This window comes from Sapajus apella, unplaced genomic scaffold (genome assembly GCF_009761245.1).
Source record: "Sapajus apella isolate SASKATOON/1434 unplaced genomic scaffold, GSC_monkey_1.0 scaffold50, whole genome shotgun sequence".
Lineage (NCBI taxonomy): Eukaryota > Metazoa > Chordata > Mammalia > Primates > Cebidae > Sapajus > Sapajus apella.
This window is the reverse complement of record NW_022436990.1, coordinates 14,843,093-14,857,200: the sequence shown is the minus strand read 5'-3', so window position 1 is coordinate 14,857,200 and position 14,108 is coordinate 14,843,093. Positions and strand designations below refer to the sequence as shown.

The window sequence follows — 14,108 nt, the reverse complement described above, 5'->3', positions numbered from 1 at the left end:
GACACGTTTTAACTCTTTTAAAATAGGAGAAATATCATACATATAAAAATGCTTTTATAGTTAAATTAGCATGATAAAATGACACCCATTGAATGATCATCGAAAAATAAAACACTATCAATACTTATACCACTATGTTCTACTCTTTTTTCTTTCTAAGCCCCTACTCCAGAATGAAATGCTAGCTGAGATTTATCATTTGATTTTTAAAAATGTAGTTTATTAGCTAATGTGTGTGTTTTAGGAGTTTAAGAAATTATTTTAGGCAGATAGGAAAATGTGTCCTTGGGAAGTTTTTGTCTTTTTTTTTTTTTAATTCTTTCTCCGTTTACTTTATTCTCCTGCTGTCTAGCTAAGCAGCCCACACAGAACACAAATGAGTAGCACTGAATAATGATCAGATTTTTTCTGTCCCCAATATTTCTGCTTCCTTCCTAAGCCCTGACCCAATCCTACCTAATAATTAGGAATGGTTAGTACATCATTCTCTCTCAAAAAAGAACAATTGAAATGGAAACAAGACATTAGAGGATTAGGCCTCTTCTTAATAGGGCTTAGGAGCTGGTATGAGCTCTTTATTCACAATGGAGTGTCTCGCCTTCAAAAACCTGGAATTTTTTCCTCCCATTGGTTCATAGATCAGCACTTGACTTTGAACCTAGCACCAAAAGGCCTGATATCTGATACCCTGTACAAGAGCTGTTAGCGATGCTGCCATATGGATGGGCAAAACTGAGCCAATCCTACTTATGAATGGAAGGCTTAGACATGAAAGGGAAGATACAAATGAGGAGTTGGAGAAAAACACAGTCCATACTTTTTTTTTTTAATTGTACATTAGGTTCTGGGTACATGTGCAGATCATGCAGGATTGTTGCATAGGTAAACACATGGCAATGTGGTTTGCTGCCTCCATCTCCCCGTCACCTACATCTGGCATTTCTCCTCGTTATCCCTCCCTCACCTCCCTCCCGCCCCTCCTCCTCTGCAAGCTATCCCTCCCTTGGCCTCCTCCAACAGATCCCAGTGCTGGAGAGGATGAGGAGAAATAGGAACGCTTTTACACTATTGGTGGGAGTGTAAATTAGTTCAACCATTGTGGAAGACAGTGTAGTGCTTCCTCAAGGATCTAGAAACAGAAATTCCATTTGACCCAGCAATCCCATTACTAGGTATATACCCAAAGGTTTATAAACCATTCTGTTACAAAGACACATGCACATGTATGTTTATAGTGGCACTGTTTACAATAGCAAAGACCTGGCACCAACCCAAATGCCCATCAACGATAGATCGGACAAGGAAAATGTGGCACATATACACCATGGAATGCTATGCAGCCATAAAAAATGATGAGTTTGTGTCATTTGTAGGGACATGGATGAATCTGGAAACCATCATTCTCACCAAACTGACACAAGGACAGAGAATCAGACACCAAATGTTCTCACTCATAGACAGTTGTTGAACAACGAGAACACATGGACACAGGGAGGGGAGCCCATACTTTTTTGCTACAGTGGAAATAAAAGTGGGAATGAGGGTCTTGTTTTTTTGTCTTCTAAGGACCAAGAAGCAATTTTAAACTTCCTTGCTTTTTTTGAAAGCAGCATATTCAAAATGCCAGCAAAAACTCCTAACAACTGCAAAACCAAAAGAGGATCAAAGCTCACCAACATCCCTTCTTATGAAAAAGAATCTAAAATTCAGGGTGCCCTGTTCCCTTGCACAAGGGAAAATAATTAAGTTTGATTTATAGTAATCATACCACATTACACTTCTAAAAAAATATTAATATGTGTGATCAGGGGAATGTTTGACACCATTTTATTAACCTTCAACTTCAGTGGAAACATATAACCTTTTTCAAGTGTCATTTTCATCACAAGAGTTCTAGTTAGTGTGTGTGTGTGTGTGAATACACACACACTTCTGCTTTTTCCTTTTGTTTTGTTGGTTAGTTTTGAAGCTCAGCAAGAGACCAATACCACATTGTAGTCAATCAAATAAAAGAACAGAAGGCCAAGCAATTTCTAAATTGTTATTTTATCAGATTGTTTGTCTCTTTTAAAACAGCTCCAGAAATGTTTTTTGTCTAGCAGGAAAGCTCCAGCTTTTAGAGCCCGGCCAGCAACATTTGATATGCAAAACCTGGCCATTAGAAACTGGGTCTACCCAAAAAATGGTGATTCCGGCCTCTTCTTCCTTGCCCCTCATACATCCTCTTATGTATAGAACATCATGACACCCCACATTTGCATATTTAAAGGCTACAGTGGGAGGGCCAGGTTTTTCCACAGGCCATGTGCGTGACATGCCTGGTCAAACCAATCCCTTGAGCCCTATGCAAATCAGACACCACCTTCTCCAGCCTCCTCATGTAAGCAGCCATATTTCCACTGCACACAGGTTTCCTCTCTCAACTTTGAAGCTTCACACTCCCTCTGTCTCTGTACAGGGAAGCTATTTTCTTCTTCCCTCCTTCTTTCTTGCCTATTAGACTTTTCGCTCCTTAAAACCACTCCACATGTATCTGTGTCATTTTATCCAAACTGGCACAAGAACCAAGAATGCTGGTGTTCCCCCACTCATCGAAGCCATATCATATGTATGCCTAAACTAAGGTTGTTTAATTTTACATTTTTTTTACTTAAAATTTAATTTTAAAAAATTGTGTTTTCTGATTTGCTTCTTTGGTTCAAAATTATTATTTGAGGTTTATCTTTGGGAATGCATACATAGTAGTTTATTCCTTGTCACTGCTGCATAAAATTACATTTTATAATTATGCCCTGATGTGTAGATTTATTATACAACTCTTGGACATACAGCCTGATTTGAGTATATTGGTGTTAAGGCAAAATTGCTATGGAAGTTATTATGCTTGGGTTCCAAAGCACATAAAAAACAAGTTTTAGTTTTAAGGAATATGTCTAGTAGTTGAAATGGTGAGCTGTGGAGCAAAAGATCATACAAATTACTAGAATATGACAAATTGTCTTCCAAATTGTTATGTTAATTGAGCTTCCACCAGCAGAGTATAAGAATAATTTTTACTTCATAACTGTGTTGTTAAATATGTTGGTTGCTATAAAGTTAATCTTTATGATGCTATAACATTAAAACCTCATTTTCTCAGTATTATTAGTCATACTGCAAGAATTTAATAAACACACATAGAATCGGAGAACTGAACTGGTGTTATACAGCAAAAGATAGAACATTTGTATCATTGTAGAAAGTTTCATCCATACCTCTGCTCTACATCCCTGACAAAAGTAGGTATGGATCAAAGTTTAAACTTTGATTGTGAATTATTGCATAATTATGGTATTAATTTGTATTTCTCTAGTATTAATAAACATTTTTTCTTATGACAAATTCTATATGTCCATAATTTTTGCCTTTTTTTAGTGAGTGGTCTTTTTTCCTTATTGATACATAGAGGGATTTACATATAATTAGGTTAAAAGATATTGGCCAGTCATATGCATAGCAAATGTTTGCCACTGTGGCTTCTCTTTTCATTCTCTTTGTGTTATCTTCTGATGTGAGGTCTTAATTTCAATTTAATGTATAAACATTTCCTTCATGACAAACATGTTTTATGACTCTAGATATTATTTCATACATCAAATTATAGCAATGTTTTCTTTATATTTTATTCTTAATTAAAATCTTTTATGAAATTGATATTTATATTTAACCTCATAATTAGCATTTTTAAAAAATCAAATTTTTTCCTTCTGGTATAATATTGTATCTTCTTTAGATATTACTTTAGAGAAGAATTATACATAATATACTTTCTACTTTTTATTTTACAAATATGTCCCATTTCCTTCTCATATAGGAAAAATATATATCAAATTGAATTGACAGTGTTTTGTTTTCCCTCTTCAGGATTTTTTAAAATGCAGGGCATGATGACTCACACACATAAGCATACTTTGGGAGGCTGAGATGAGTAAATCACTTAAGGCCAGGAATTTGAGGCTGGAATTAGCTATAATTGTGCAATGACCCTTCAGTATGGGCAACAGGGTGAGATTTTTTATATCTAAAAAGTAAATACATTTTTTAAAAGGCATTCTACTGTCTTCTGACTTCCATTGTTATCACTGAGAAGTCTGCTGTAATTGCTAACTAATCATTCTCCTCATATGTTTTACATATTTTCAGTCTTCTCCTTTAATTATGTAACCATATTAAATAAACTTTTGTTGTATCCTGCACTTGTAATTTTACTGTATTCCTTCTTTTAACATATAATTGCTGCAGTTTTTTTCTGATTTGACTTAAGAGAGAGAGAGAGAGAGAGGAGAAAACAGAGGGAGAGAAAGAGCACTTTTTGTTTTAGGAACATTATCTTGGAGAATATATTGACATTTTCATATGAAGTAAATGTATCCAAAAGGGAGTTTCTTCTGATTCTGTCTGGTGTCTATGTATATATACCAACACTTTGAATAAGAGTATTTTTCCTTAAAGCTAGAAAGTTGTATGAGCCAGATATCATAGCTAAAACATGTAAATGTAGGCGCTGATGAGGGGTTAATAATTTCCAGGAGAAACCTTCTCTTTAACTGTCACCAAGTTCAAGATAATTTAATATACTCACTGGCTTCCTTAATAGAATATGTTTTATTTTTCCCAAACTGAGAAATTTGCCATTTAGGCATTTCAGTTCCTAGGGTTTTTTTCCCCCTAATATATGTATTTCACAATTCTATCAATGAATTATGCACACACACACACACACACACACACACACAGTCTTCAAAAATTTCATAGTAAATTCATAACATGAAAAAAAATTATGGATAAATTTAAAAATTTTTTTGCACCAAAATAAACTGGTAGGAACTTGTTATAACATGTCTCGACAGGATCTAATTTGAGGTGCCAAGAAGGACAAGACATCAGTTTGAAAAGAGCTCCAATCAGAGCAACATAAGTTCTTCTAAAATTGAGTCAAGAGCAAACATCACATTTATGTTGAAACTTGCATGGGAGAATGGTGAAATCATTGATGCTTTATAAAAAGTTAATGGAGACAATGCACCTCCCTCCAAATTAGTAAATGATTACAAATGGTTAACTCATTTGAAGAAGACCAGAGACTATGTTGAAGATGAAGCCTGCAGTGGCAGACTATCCACAACAATTTGCAAAGAAAAAATTAATCTTATTTATGTCCTAATTAGAAAGAATATGATTATAGCACAAACAATAGCCAACACTGTAAACTACAATTTGTTCAGCTTACACAATTCTGACTGAATAATTAAAGTTTAGCAGACTTGTGACTCAGATGCCAAAACCTTTTTGCCCAGATCTGCTTCAGACAGCAGCAGAGCTTTCAATGAAAATTTTAAACAAGTGCAATCAAGATCCTAATGCAATTTTTCAAAGAATTGTAACAGAAGATATAACTGGCTCTACCAGTATGATCCTGAATATAAAGCAAAATCAAAGCAATAGCTACCAAGAAATGAAAGTGATCCAGTCAAAGGAGTATACTGTATACTGGTCAAGAGCGAAGGTCATGGCAACAGTTTTTTGGGGGGTGCTCAAGGCATTTTGCTTGTTGATTTTCTGGAGGACTAAAAATGATAAGATCTGCTTATTATCAAAGTGTTTTGTATATACATTGTATACAAACTATATAAGTAATTACATATATAAAACATTGTATATAACTGTATAAGTAATTATGTTAATTTTTATAGAACAAAGATTTTAAAATTAAATGCAAATTTGAAGTAAAATTAAGCACAACTGTAATCCTAAATTAAATATTGACATATTAATATGTATACATCCAATATTATTCCCTTTCAAAATTGTTTTTAAGTTTTCTTTTTGTTTCCTGTAAAGGTCTAGATGCAGTGACTAATCTTTTAGCAATAAACCCCTTTGTGTTCAGGCTGTAATCTCTATTTAGAATTTATTTATCCAAAAACAAGGTTCTTTAAATAAATAGTGGGATATGTACAATATGAAATTAGAATTTTGTATTAAACTAGAAACCAAGAAAATACTAATTACTACTGGTTTTGTGCCATCAGGAGACAGACACCAATGAGAACTGGTTTCCACTAGCCATATGAATCCCACAAAATCATCTCTGGACTAATGTTAACAAAAAACCTAATCTAATCTAGTTTCTAGTTAATTCACTTCAGAGTAATCAGGTGGAAAAAATCTTAAATGACACAACAGGGTATGATCAGCAAAATTAGAATGTGAGAGATGTTCTCTGGGGTGAATAAATGAGAAGAGAAGACAAAGAAAAGGTCTCTCATAAAGTAAAAGACAAAATGCATGCAATATATGAAAGGGTTGATTTCTGATTTGAACAAATATACTTTAAAATACATATCTAAAAAATTCAAGGATAAGTGATTGATAGACCTATTTGAATATATTAAGAAGTTGTTAATAGTTTAGGTGCTATGTTATTATTATGGTAGCATTAAAATATGTCTTAATTCATCAATATGTACTAAATTATTTATGGATGAAATAACATTGTTTCTAAGGTTACTTTCACCTCCAGTTGTGGGAAGGTGATGGCTGGAGAAAGAAGGAGATAAAGATGAAATAATATGATGATATATTAAAGGATGTTGGAGAGTAATCCTTGGCGTGATTGTACTATTCTTTCTACTCATGTGTGCATGTTTCCACAATGACAAGTTAAAAATAAATAAGCAAACTAACTATTGAACTGTAAACCAAATAAAACAACACAACAACCAATTGAATAAGAATCTTTCCAACTTGAATCTAAGTGTTTCAGGAGTTCCTCAAGTAATTTAAGCTTTCAGGCAAAGGTAAGGACCACTGCTAAGGAGCTACAAGGTGGACAAAGTTAATATAACCTCAAGAAACTAAAATACCTGTTGACGTAAGCAGTTTTGACACGCTTTAGCTTTTTTGTGATGATGATTAGTAAATGAGATTTTCTTCTGTTTTGTGTATTTTAGGCACTTAAAGCTGGTAATAAGATAATATCTTCAAAAGAAGGCTATTTTTTCAGCATCAATGAAGTAACTGAGACAAAATCAATTGTATAATACTTAGCTCATCATTTTGTGGGCTTTTTAAAAGAATTAAAAATTCTATGTAGTAAGAGAAAATGAGAATAAGAGCCTTAGAAAGAGTTAATAGGGTATGTGTGCTTTTCCTTAAAAGTGGATAAAATTAAGTTGTACTTCTTTTCAAAACAACTGCAGGAGTCTTTATGGGAAAATTATGAGATATTGGCTGGTGTTGTTTGAAGTTTATGGAATATATGGATTTATTTTCAGATTGTGTGTGGACAAGTGTAAATAAAAATGACTATGGTATAATGGCTTGAGGTGCCCAAAATTAAAAGGAAAAGAAAACAAAGAAACAAGAAAGAAAGTTACTACTACTAGGGGGCTGGTACTATCCCAGTGGACCAAAGACCTTCCTGTTTACTAGGTCCCAGATGTGAACTTGCTGGGAGATATTAAGAGGAATTCTATTTAGAAATCTCACCTAGAAGGCAAGGAGATCTCAGTGAAATGGTAAACTGCCAAATGCCCAGGACTCAGGAAATGTTAAAGAGCAGTTGCTTGGAGCAAGTATGAAAGCCATATAATTGCTGGTCTCAGGAGCTTTGTCAAGAATAACTATAAAAAACATCTCAGAGAATAAAACTCAGCAACTGAACATCTTGCACCCACAGGCATCAACACCCAGAGTTGGGGACCTCTCCTGCTTCTTTCCTAATTCATCCAAGAGAGACCAAGATCTATGGTTGCTGCAGTGCTTTGGAGTGAAAGCATAGCAACCAGCTTATAAAGCCTCCCTATCCAGCTTAGGCCTTCAAGCTTAGGTTAGGTTTGAGTTGTGGAAGTGTCAGAGGCATTCATATAAGAACAATTCCATCTTGGGTAAGGGCTAGGAAAATGAGGCTGGGACTTGCCGGGCTGCATTCCCAGAAAGTTAGGCATTCCTAGTCCTTAAATATTTAAGCTTAAGGAAACAATAACATTTACTAAACAGACTCAGACTTTGGAGTGTCCTAATATTCCAATATCTTGAGAACAAAGGAGTTCCTAATTTTGGTTTTAAAATAATATTGATTCTTGTAAAATATAGTGATTAAGAAAATTAATCATTTATCACAAATCCTTGTAGCAGAGCACATCTGCCCATGATACTTTTTTTTTAATTTAATATATACAAGCATTGTACCTAGGATGGATGTGTCCCTCCTCTTACTTTTGGGAATGCCCTACTCTGTCTGGAATAGCTGTACTTTCACCACTTTATTTTCTTAATAAACTTGCTTTTCCTTTGCACTGTGGACTCACTCTAATTCTTTCTTTCTTGAGATCCAAGAACTCTCTCTTGGAGTCTGAATCAGGAACCCTTTCCTGTAACAGAAGGAGATAAACTTTAAGATGTTTTAAGTGTTTGGAGCATTAAACCATGGACCTATGTAAGATAAGTAAGTGCTTTTGCTGATTAACCTGATACTATTTTTGTGACTGAATAACATCTAAAGAGCAATTGGTCCTGTGTAAGATTTCATTCATGTTTGGAGAATATGAAGATAAGAAAGAAAATATGTAAAAGGAAAGGAAAATATAAATTACATTGTGTTTGCTATCTATTTAGAACAGCTCATTTAAAATTTTTATAGGAAATTATAAATATGTAAGTGAAAAGATATATTTATCTAAGATCTATTTATGTAATATATAAAATAACTAAAACATTCAGAATATAGTTTTAATATTATTTTCATTTGCCAAAATATAAAAGCATATATCCACTACAGTGTCTAAGAATTTTTAATATGAAAACATTATATACACTTCTATGAGGCTGTGTGTGTATATATGAGTGACAGAGAAACAGGCTGCATGAGGCTGCATGATTCACTGAAGAAGAGAAAAATGTGGAAGAATATAAAGCACACCTGGACCTGAATCCATTGGTGTTACATAGAATGAGTTTTCGGCCTCTCATCATGAAAATTCACAAAGGGTGATTGTGGGTCTGATCTCACATATATGAATCTCTAAACCACTGTTCTACAAAGACACAGAAAAGGATCAACCAAATAACAGCAGAGGAGCCATGCTGGCATTCAATGAATGCACTAACTGCTTTTTTACAGTGTTCTTCAATGTGTTACTTCTGTCATGCTGAGACCTGCATAAAAATGAAATGTCATACTTCACTACCCTTCCAGCCAGTGGTACAGTTTATTTTCTTGTCTTCTGATAGAGTTCACAAATTTAATAACTGCCTTTTATCCTGGTCTCTATATTCCCTTTCAGCTTCCTATTCACTCTTCTCTCTCTCTGCAGGCTTGCAGGAAATGCCTCATTTTAGGTTTTCTATGAAGGACATAATAGACAAGAAAAGCAAAAGCGAAGAGGTTATTATCTTTCATTTAGAAATGGACAAGGGGCAATCAGACCATTTTAATGGAGGCCGAGTGAAAAAAAAAATCTTTTTGCTATTGTGATATTTACTGTGCTCTTTAGATTGAGACAATTTGTGCCAGAATAAATTGAGTAGTTTATGTTGAAAAGCGTATTATGGTTCTTTTAATCAGTGTCCACTCTGAAAAAAATAATTTATACTTAATAAAAAAATAATAATGGGGTTATTTTCGGGGAAATGGTGATAAAATTGGACTTTTTTTTTAGCTAATTAACAAATACAGTGATGGATTTGAGTGTTTCTGCTTTGATGCATGTGTCTATAATTAATAATGACTTTGCAGGTCTCCACATGTTTCCTAAATAACAATGACAATATCATTAATGAGATATATTATTATACAGGATTTTTGGAAGTTGGAAAATAATAGAGTAAGGTTCAGGCAATATTTCTAAAGCTATATCATCTGCTGGTGGAACCAATAATCCTTCATTTACATTCTCATTACAGATTGAATAGGCAAGGCACCACCTTCTTCTGAGTTGCTTTTAAAAATGCAGGCAAGCGCATTACTAGCAAATTGCAAGAGTGAGTTTGTAACTAGACATCTTTGTTCCTGTCCCATGTTCTACACCTTTCACCTCTGATTAAAAACACAGCATGTGAGAATGAATCATTGTTAATCTTAGAGAAAATGGTTTCTAACACTGAATTATTTAAATGCTAATTGCAGTGCTTTGCCTACAAATAATCAACCTCAACCGGAACTTTTAACTAGATGATGTTTAATTCTCTTTCAAAATACCAAGTGGCTCTCAATGCTTCCATAGTTCTTGCATCCCAATAAGTAAATATCAGAGGATGTACTTTAGAAGAAGCATGAGATTGAAAAATGCTGAAATTAATTTTCTATCATTCTATTCTTACTCTATAGCAATAGATTGCAGGATCACAGTTATCCTATGTACTTCTAAAAATTCCAGTACTAGATACATTTGGCATGATACTACTCTAATCATAATTAGAATTTCATCTGAATTTATTTCATGCCATTTTATTTTTTTCTCTTACAACACTAAAAACAGTGAGCTTTGTGAGAAAACTGTGAGCTGGCATGTAGTTAAATCATTCTCTCAGTGAAAATTTTCAGAGTTGATAAAAGGAAATCTTTTTAGGTTAGAACATTCAAGAGCTATTCTTAAATTTTGGAGTGCATAAGAATCATCTGAGGTGTCTATCAAACATATAGTTTCCTGGGCTGCAGTTCTAGAGATTTACAGTAAACACTTTGGGCAGGAGACCTAAGCTTTTCATTATACTGTCATGCTTCGTGTGATTCTTTAAAACTCTATGAAAGCACATTTTAGAATTTGTTTTTTCTATTTCAGTGTTATATTAACAACACTGATATATCCTTATTATTTTAATACCATAATCACATTTCCAATTCTTCTGAATTTGATAAAACATTTCATTGAATTTTATCTTTCTTTCCTCCAGTCTTTCTTAACAATCTTCTTTCTCTCCTTAAAATAACCTTTCTTTGATTTATTGTCTATTTTTTATACTACTACAACATCTACCTAATTGACTTTCCTATGCCATTTTATTCTATTTCAATACATTACAAATATTGCTATCAAAATAATTCTCAGATTTAGTTATCTGCTGAACATGTTACTGTCAAAGTGATTATACATATATTAATATGGTAGCTTTCAAAATGAGACTATGACACAAGAAATGTTTTTCACATTGCAATGGTATATGCATACATATGTAAATGAAATGCACGTGCGCGCACACACACACACACACACACACACACGTTGTTTTACACCAAGACTTACCCTATTGTATGTAACTCAATTCTGTTCTATAATGTTTTGGTTTATTCTATTTTATGATTTTTTAATTGTTAATAGAAACTCACTAAATTGACCCACAAATGAATTTTTACTTGCATTTTGATTATTGGTCCTAGACTTCAGTTATCCACTGTAAGGGTCAGTCTATTTTGATTATTTTATCTTTAATTTCTGCTTATTGTCCAGCAAGCCATCATAGAGAAATGCAAATTTACTTGATGATGAGATAGAAGACTTAGAATTGTCCCCATCTTGCTGAAGACTGGATCATTACAAATATACAGTATCAGTTTATACTTCCTAAGATGTTATTCTGTATGTACATTACCCATAATGATGACATTTTAAAAAATATACAGGGTCTTGCTCTATCTCCTAGTCTGGAGTGCAGTGGCATGATCATGGCTTATTGCAGCCTCAACCTCCTGGACTCAAGTAATCTTCCTTTCTCAGCCTTCCAAGTAGCTGGGACTGCAAGAATGCACCACCCTGCCTGGTTAATTTTAATTTTTTATTTTTGCAGAGATGGGGCTCTAACTATGTTGCCCAGGCCAGTCTTGAACACTTGGCCTCAGGCAATTCTCCTGCCTTAGCCTGCTAAAGTGGTGGGATTATAGGTGTGAGCCACAGCATCTGGCCCAGATTCAAATCTTCAAATATGGTACTGGTATAAAAACAGACACCTAGACTAATGGGACAGAGTAGGGAACCCTGAAACAAATCCACTCATCTACAATGAACTCATTTTTTACAAAGTTGACAAGAACATACACCAGGGGAATAAGAGTCTCTTCAATTAATGGTGCTAGGAAAACTGGATATTCACATGCAAAAGAACGAAACTAGATCCCTATCTCTTGCCATATACAAAAATCAAATCAAAAATGGATTAAAGACTTAAATCTAAGACCTCAAACTATGAAACTACTATAAGAAAACACTAAGGAAAACCTGCAGAACATTGGTCTCAGCAAAAATATCTTGAGCAATGCCCCACAAGCACAGGCAACCAAAGCAAAACTGATTAAGTAGGATCACATCAAGTTAAAAAGCTTCTGCACAGCAAAGGAAAAAACAACAAAGTGAAGAGACAACCCACAGAATCAGAGAAACTATTTGCAAACTACCCCTCTGACAAAGGAGTAATAATCAGAATATATAAGAAACACAAACAACTCTGTAAGAAAATTTCTAATTATCTGATCAAAGGATGAACAAAAGATTTGAATACACATTTCCCAGAAGAAGGACAAAAAAAGGCAAGCAGCCATGTTAAAACGTGCTCAACATCATTGATCATCAGAGAAATGCAAATCAAAACTACAAGGAGATATCATCTCTCTTCTATCAAAATAGCTTTTGTCCGAAAGACAGGCAATAACAAATGCTGGAGAGGATGTGGTGAAAAGGAAACCCTTGTATACTTTTGGTGGGAATGTAAATTAGTACAATTACTATGGAGAACAGTTTAGAGGTTGCTCAAAATACTGAAAAGAGCCGGCTCTGTGGTGCAACAGATAGCGCATTGGACTTCTAGCCAAGCCTGGTGTGGTCAAAACACTGAAAAGAGAAATACCATATGATCTAGCAATCCCAATGCTGGGTACAAACCCAAAAGAATGGATATCAGTATATTGAAGAGATCACTGCAGTCTCATTTGTTGCAACACCATTCACAATAGTTAGTTAGAATTTTGAATCAATGTAAGTTTTCAAGTTTTCATCAACAGATTAATTGATAAAGAAAATATGGTACATATACAGAATGGAGTACTATTCAGTCATTAAAAATAGTGGCATCTAGTCATTTGCAATAACATTGATGAAACTGGAGATGGTTATTTTTAGTGAAATGAGCCAGGCATAGAAAGACACACATTGCATGTTCTTACTTATTTGTGCGATTTAAAATTAAAACAATTGAAATTTTGGACATAAATAGTAGAAGTATGGTTACCAGGGGCTGAGAAGAGTAGTGAGGGGCTGCGTAAGAAGTGGAGATGGTTATCCAATACAAAAAAAAAAAAAAAAGAATGAATGAATAAGACCTAGTATTATTCATTGTAAATCCTATTGCTAGGATTACGGGGTGATTATACTCAATAACTTAATTATACATTTTAAAATAGTGTAACTGGATTGTTTGTAACACAAAGGATAAATGCTTGAGGGGATGAATGCTCCATTCTTTTTGATGTAATTGTTTGGTATTCCATGCCTGTATCAAAACATCTCATGTACCTGTATCAAAACATCTCATGTACCTCATTAATATGGGTACCCACAAAAATTATAAATGTAAATTAAAAAATAAAAATAAATCTTCAAATAGATGATTTTCTTTCTCATCAAGAACCATCAGTCCTTTCATTTTTACTATTCTTAGCACCTTACTTTGCCTAAAGTGAGCACTTACATCTACTTTTAATCTTTTAATAATAAATGCTTAGCCCTAGGAAATAAGTATCATAGATGTTATAATGTGTATTTTATATAATATTAGAGATTGGGGCACCTGAGAAGCTAATTATTCCTCTGATTCATGAAATTCCTCAACAATGTCCCTAATAGAAATTGATTGTGGTTAGAAAACTTCTGGGAAAAGGGGAGGTATTGATCATAGCAGGAAAAGATATGGAAGTTACCTAAAAGAAATTGAAAAGATAAAATAGAATGACACTTATCTGAAAATAATTAATAATTAAATGTTAAAAGTAGGTTTAAAATCAAAATAACAAATTTAGAAAAATAAATAACAGATATATGAAAACAATGATGTGGATTTGGTGTCAAGATTCTCCTTTC

At 33.8% G+C, this 14,108-nt stretch overlaps 1 long non-coding RNA gene across 1 annotated transcript; it reads right to left on the bottom strand.

The window, feature by feature from the left end:
• Positions 1-536: 536 nt before the first annotated feature.
• On the bottom strand, positions 537-5,534 carry LOC116526380. The gene is made up of 3 exons (XR_004258121.1): positions 5,524-5,534; positions 3,807-3,809; positions 537-621 (listed from the first exon to the last, which is right to left on the bottom strand). It is a non-coding gene; the product is annotated as an uncharacterized LOC116526380 (long non-coding RNA).
• Between the last annotated feature and the right edge of the window lie 8,574 nt (positions 5,535-14,108).